This window comes from Mesoplodon bidens (genome assembly GCF_964165515.1).
Source record: "Mesoplodon bidens genome assembly, contig: HAP1_SCAFFOLD_96, whole genome shotgun sequence".
Lineage (NCBI taxonomy): Eukaryota > Metazoa > Chordata > Mammalia > Artiodactyla > Ziphiidae > Mesoplodon > Mesoplodon bidens.
The window spans coordinates 184841-191480 of record NW_027671845.1 but is presented as its reverse complement, the minus strand read 5'-3'; the positions used below and the strand labels follow the sequence as shown (position 1 = coordinate 191480).

Genomic DNA, 6640 nt, shown 5'->3' with positions numbered 1-6640 from the left:
CGTGCCCCGGTCCGGGAAGATCCCACATGCCGCGGAGCGGCTGGGCCCGTGAGCCATGGCCACCGAGCCTGCGCGTCCGGAGCCTGTGCTCCGCAATGGGAGAGGCCACAACAGTGGCCTTTAAAAAAGATAAAAGTCTCTAGTAGAGAAATTTTATCAGAGCCTAGTATTAAGAGCTGTAGAGCCACAAGTTTCCCACGATACGGCCTTAGCAGAGGCTGTTAAGGCAGTGACAGAAAATTTGTACCGAGGGAAATAGCAGAAGAGTTTGCCTACAATTCACGAAAAGGATCCCTGCACTTGGCCTGAAGGAAATCAGCAAAATTTGTAACAGCTTGTGTATTTGTATGCGGGATTGAGAATGAATTTCATTTTTTAATTTCTCTGAATTATCACGTAAGATTCAGAAGATGCTCTCTCTGCCTAGAAGCCACCCCACTGGGATAACTATGCCTACGGAGTGCCTTTGCCTATGACTCCTACTTGCTAACCGACTGGCAGCCTGGCCCCAGGGCCTGGTCGCTGCTCCCAGTGCAATGGTGGATATGGTGTCAACGGTTGCAAAATCAAAGCCCCGTACATCCTCTCCATGCCTCTGTCCCACCCCCCACCCCACTCACCATTGATGTTCAGGAAGGGGAAGGTGTCCTGGAAGGGAACGTGGTGCTGTGACTGGTCCAGCTCATCTTCCTCATCTTCTTCATCCACACCATTATCTTTCTCATCCCAAGGAGCAGATCCAGTGGATCCTACCCGAGAAACACACACACACACACACACAAAGGTCAAAAGTGAGGCGCTCACGTTGCACTGTCATCCCTGCAGCTGACCCACTGTTCAAGCTAGGCACTGCCAGCACAGAGGTTCCTTGGGTTCAGTGTGCACCCTCAATGCCAAAGAGTGGGAACCAAGGGTGTTCACCCCACTCCCAGCTCCTCCTACGGAGCCCCAGTGCAAGCTCTCATCCCCTCCCCTATCCAGGAGCTGCAGACCCTACTCCCTTCTCCTAGAAATCTTTTAATTCCTACTCTAAACCCCTTTCTACACATTCGCATCCCTTCTAAGGACCCAAGGAGCACAGCTTCTCTCCTTTGTAAGCTTACTGTGAAGACAGACCCTTCCCTCATGGCAGAGCCTCACTAGATTCACTGGAGGTCAAGTCTAAATTATCTGGCTCTTAGTCGGAACTGGCTAAACATTGAGTAAATATAGGGATCAGGTGGTATTCTCCTAGGAAAAATACCATACAAATTAAATGATCACTTACCCATCATTTATAAAGAGAACTTAATAGCCTTCATAATGTCATGGCAATTGATTCTTAGAACAGCCTTTGAAATACGCAGGAAAGATGAGAACCCAGATTTTATAGTGGAAGAAGCTGATGCTCAAAACGTTGAATGACTTGATTCAATGTCCCACAAGTAGTGAAATGGAAAGACTGAGGTTTATAACTCAGACCTTCTAAGTTTTAAGCCCTCCGTCTTCTAAACTACCTGGCCTCTCTTCTCAGTGTTGAGTCCCAAGAGAAGTTATTTTTTATAGAACTCAATACCCCCTCTTCTTTCTAATGCTTTACTGTTCCACTGGGTGGGCAGGAAGACTGTGCTGAGTTTATATCTTTTGTTCTCTGGGTTCTTTCTAGGGACAGCATTTCTTGCTTTGTTTACCAGTCTTCAACTTTGTAAGCGAGGCGACTTTCAAGTCGACTATCGCTTTAAGGGTCCAGCCGGGAACCTGGCACACTGTCCACCTTCTCCCCAGCAGCTGGGGCCTCACCTGGGTTAATGATAGAGCCCTGGGGCTGGGGGATGTCACACACTTGATATATCTTCACTGGGTTCATGGGCACCTCCTTGGTGCCGTTGTACATCAGGTTGAATTCCCTGCTCTTGTTGAGCGCACAGTGGAGCTGGGCCTTCCATTTAGCTGGGTCGGGGTCGTCCACCCCTTCCTGGTACTTCCCCTGTCTCCACAGCCCAGGCCTGAGGGATAGGAAACTGCAGTGAGTGCCTGCTTGTTGCCCAGAAACACTGGAAAGTGTGCCCCTCCTCCCTCGTACAGACACAGATACACACAGCCCTGCCTGACCGCCCCATCACCCCAACTCCAATTTACAGAGACTTCAGCAGAAAACACCACGCTGGGGACCAGGCAAGGCAGGGCCTGAGACAAATTCAGCCAAATGCAAATACAGTATTTTAAAAAGAGGAGCCTCATTTCAAGTGCTTGTGCCAGCATCATCTGTCAAGACTACAATGGCCTTAATGAAGGGTTGAAAATAAAGAAAAATCTGGAACACGTATACACCAAAATACTAATGGCAACTTTTGGATAGCAAGATTTCAGGTAATTTTGTTTTGTTTTGCTTGCCTTATTTGTTTTTCACATGAATTGCTTATATAATAAGAAGAGAAAGGGAGGTGGCGTATGATATGAAGAATTTAGGCTTGCAGTTCCCTCTCCCTTCAGTCTTTAACCTGATGCACAAATAACTGTTGAAACCAAGTACCTTTAGGAGTAGCAGCCCATAGGAGGGCAGGAAGCACGCTCTGGGGGTTCAGCTGGCCTCAGTGCGAGGCTGAGGGCCTCAAGTCCTAATAAACTCACACCACCTGCCTTTCCCTGCTTCCTCAAACTCCCACATTGGGAACATTTTGCTGGGAACACCAGTGGCTGGTGGCCTGGGCCAAAACCAGTGTGGCCCCGCCTCTCTGGTTTTCAATTTCCAGGTCTAACAGGCATTTATGTGTCTGTTCACGGGATATCAGCCCTCCCCCACTGTTAGCGTATCTCAGATGTCTACACTTTCTTCAGGGCTGTGACGTATGTGCTGGTGCAGAAAAGGGGGATGTCTTTTGCAGAGGACTCAAGATCAAGAGAACGAGATGGACCGGCCAGACTGCTCCCACTCGATGTCAGGAAGATAAGGTGGCCATGTAGTTAGAATTCTGCAGGGAAACATAGTCTATAGAGTCTATGGGTTTGCAGATCCACAACTTTTATTTTTTCAGTAATGCCAACCAAGCTCATAAGAGACTGGCATATAATCCAGAATGCCAGTCTACTCATTTTCAATGGGGGATAAAGCTGGTCAGTGACCAGCATGGTTAAGTCCAATAACCTGGACATAACCATGTATGATCTCAACCAGTAACTCCTGTGTCTGGTTTCTAATGACAATTCCAAGAACATAAGACCCACTCAACATTTAAATCCAAATTTTCAGATGACTCCAAAGCTAAATGGAAATGATTTGATATTGAACTCTAAATCTGCATTATCTAGACTATCTCTTACCCAGTTGGGTAACCCAGAAGCGACAGTAAGAGGCTCCTGCTTTCCCAAAAATCACAGGGCGTAAAAATGAAAAGCACTGGAAAGGCAAGACCCCCAGTGAATTTGCAAAGCTGCTCTTGTGTCTTTGTCTTTTTGACCTTGAAGCCAGGAGAAATTCTAAAAAGACAAATGTATTCATTTTTAAAACTTGACTTTACTGACTATTGTTCAGATCCCCAAGCCTACAAAAATAATTTTATTTTTTTAAAAATGCTCCCTGCCCCAAAGGAGTTTACAATCCCTTAAAGGAGACAGATGAGTCCACAGATCAGAAATACAGATACTATGTGAACACCAGTAAAACTGCCTAATCCATAAAGAGTCGGGGGGTAGGTATGGTTGGCCAAGTTTATCAGAACTTATGATTCTAGGGCTGAATCTTGAACATGGGTAGAAGTTAACCAGGTGAGAAGCGTGGGTCACGATACTCTAAGCAGAAGAAGCTTTATGGGCAAAGGCAGAGGCTGAAAAGCACAGTGCTTAGGGGACCTACAAGCAGTTCAGCTTGCGTGGAGGCAGCATGAGATGCAAGTCTGGGCTTGTAAGTAGGAACCATGCCAAGGAGTTTGGACCTGATTCTTAGAACACCGAGAACCACTGAGAGATCTAAGCAGGTTGTGATGGGATCAGATTTAAGCTTTAGAAAGAACCCTCTAGCTGCAGGACTGAAAAGGGTTTGAAGGGAGGCAAGGCATGAAGATAATACATAGTCTCTATATAATCCATATAATAGTGTCACTAGGGTCTGAACTAAGGAGGTGGCGGTAGGGATAGAGGATACAGGTAACGAAGGAGCCGTTAAAGACGCTGACTTGACAGAGCTTGATGAGGAACTGATTCCTTGAAGAAGGTGAGAGAGAAATCAAGGATGATTCCCTGGTTTAGGGTTTGGGAGACTGGGTGGGGGGTGATGCTGGCCACTGAGATAGGAGCAGGTTTAGAAAGATGATTTCCCTTTGGAAATGTCGGAGTTCAAATGCCTGTGGAAGGCCTAGGGGAGGAGGCCCAGCATGCCCAGGGCAGTTTCTTATCCCCACTCACCTCTCACATCACCTGAGGGACTCTCCCTGCCTGCCTCCAGCCTGGACGAAGGTCCACCAGATTACAGACATCTCTGCCCTGTGGGCAAGGACCAATTTCTTTTCATTTCTGTATCCCTGCTCAGGCTTTAGCACACAGTTGGTCAATGTGTATTTGTTGAATTGCCTCAAATTTACAGATATACACTTCTTGGGGAATGAATAAGTTGCTATTACGGATGGAAGACCAGAAAAACAGCTATGAGCAGAAGGCCAAGGAGACACTGCAGAAAGTGCTGGAGGAGAAAATGCGTGCACAACAGCAACCACAGAGCAAACAGGTGTGGGGATGCTCCATAATCCTTGGGGCTGGGAACCCTGGGGCAGTCTGGGTGGCAAGGAAGGGAGCCAGCTGCACAACCCCCTGGAACCCCCAAGGCACCACCCTCTCCTCTGATCTCCCTCAGCGGTCCCTGGCCCTGGCCGAGCACAAGTGTGAAGAGTGGAAGAGCCAGTACGAGAGCCACCCCCAGCATGCAACTGTCCCCTACCCTGCCAGCCCAGTAATCATGAATGCCGTCTTCCTTCTCTTTTTTACAATGTGGTACATATGGATTTTTTTTTGAATGAGATTTAACCAGCTTTTAAACCTTTCTTCTTTCTAACAATATCAGTACTCTCTGACTCTCCAAATGCGCCTTTTCAAGTTGATTTAATTTATGGAAAAATCACCCTTCATACTTTCCCTTTCTTTTTTAAACCTCCCCATGGTAGTGTAATGTAGTAGAAGGAGATTTGGCCTGGGAGTTTGGACACCAGGGTTCTAGCGGCAGTAACCCACAGTTACACACGTTATATTATTAAAGAAAAAAGTAACTTACAGAAATGTATGAGGCCATTATGCACATACACACAAACATATATTCACTCATATATCCATAAAAAAGTAGTCTGGAAGGTTCTATAAAATGTTAAAGGTGTTCATCCCACGGTGGAGGAGATATACGTTAACTATATTACCCTCTTAAATTTTTACAGTAAATATATATTACTTTTATAATTTTAAAAGCCAAACTTTTCATTTTTAAAAACCTAAAACATGAAAGAAAACTGGAAAACCAACAAAATTAAAACAATCCCTAAGTCTGAGGCGACGATTTTTTTATCCGAGTACAAGTGATGAATGAAAATACTAAGAATGGTGTGTGACACCTCAAAGTATAGAAAAAAATACAGTAAGGCAAGTAGGCATTAAGATAATAGAATATAAAAAGTTACCCAGATATATTCAGACAATGGATTACTATTCCAGTAATAAAAAGAAATGAATTACTAATATGAGCTACACGGATGAGTCACAACAACATGAGGAGCCAAAGAAGCCACGTGCAAAAGGGTACTTGTTGTATGCTTCCATTCATATGAATTTCTAGAATAGGAAACACTAATACATAGTGAAAGAAAGCATGTCAGTGGTTGCCTGATGCCAGGCCTGGGAAACTGACTGCAAAAGGACAAGAAGGAACTTTTTGCAGGTATTGGAAGTGTATCTTGACTTTGGCGACGACAATAGAGATATACACATTTGTCAAGACTTATCAAATTACATGCTTAAAACGGGTACACCTCGTTGAATGTAATTCATACTTCAATAAAGTTGATTTTAAAGTTAAATTAAAAAGTCACCTATGGGGACTTCCCTGGTGGCACAGTGGTTAAGAATTTGCCTGCTAATGCAGGGGACGTGGTTTCAAGCCCTAGTCAGGGAAGATCCCACATGCCGCCAAGCAACTATGCCCGTGCGCCACAACTACAGAGCCTGTGCTCTAGAGCCCGTGAGCCACAACTACTGAGCCCGTGTGCCACAACTACCGAAGCCCACGTGCCTAGAGCCCATGCTCCACAACAAGAGAAGCCACCACAGTGAGAAGCCGGCGCACTGCAACAAAGACACAATGCAGCCAAAAATAAATTAATTAATAATAATTTTTAAAAAAATAGTCACCTAGACGTCTGAGTGAGACAGAGTTCCTTTAAGCTTTCAGTCCCAGCTCTTCTCTGAAGCCTCCCCTCATCTACCCTGGCAGCATGTGACCACTTTGCATCTCTTTAACACCTTATATTTATCGGTTCCATTCAGATTTGATGCTTGAAAAGTTTTGTATATTTTATGTCTATCTTCCATTCAACTTGGTTCCTCTAAGGCAGGAACAATCATCTCTTTCATAAATTGAGACCATTACAAAAACAGAATTATGTTCCCTTTCCTCTCAATCAGGGAA

At 45.1% G+C, this 6640-nt stretch overlaps 1 protein-coding gene and 1 pseudogene across 2 annotated transcripts in view; both read right to left on the bottom strand.

Moving 5' to 3' along the window:
* Window positions 1-6640, bottom strand: part of LOC308610912 (centrosomal protein of 78 kDa-like) — a 460151-nt pseudogene that overhangs the window by 360785 nt on the left and 92726 nt on the right. The gene's annotated exons all lie outside the window — the stretch shown is intronic.
* The window catches only part of LOC308610924 (BCL-6 corepressor-like), a 210054-nt gene that overhangs the window by 110947 nt on the left and 92467 nt on the right, over window positions 1-6640 (bottom strand). The gene's annotated exons all lie outside the window — the stretch shown is intronic.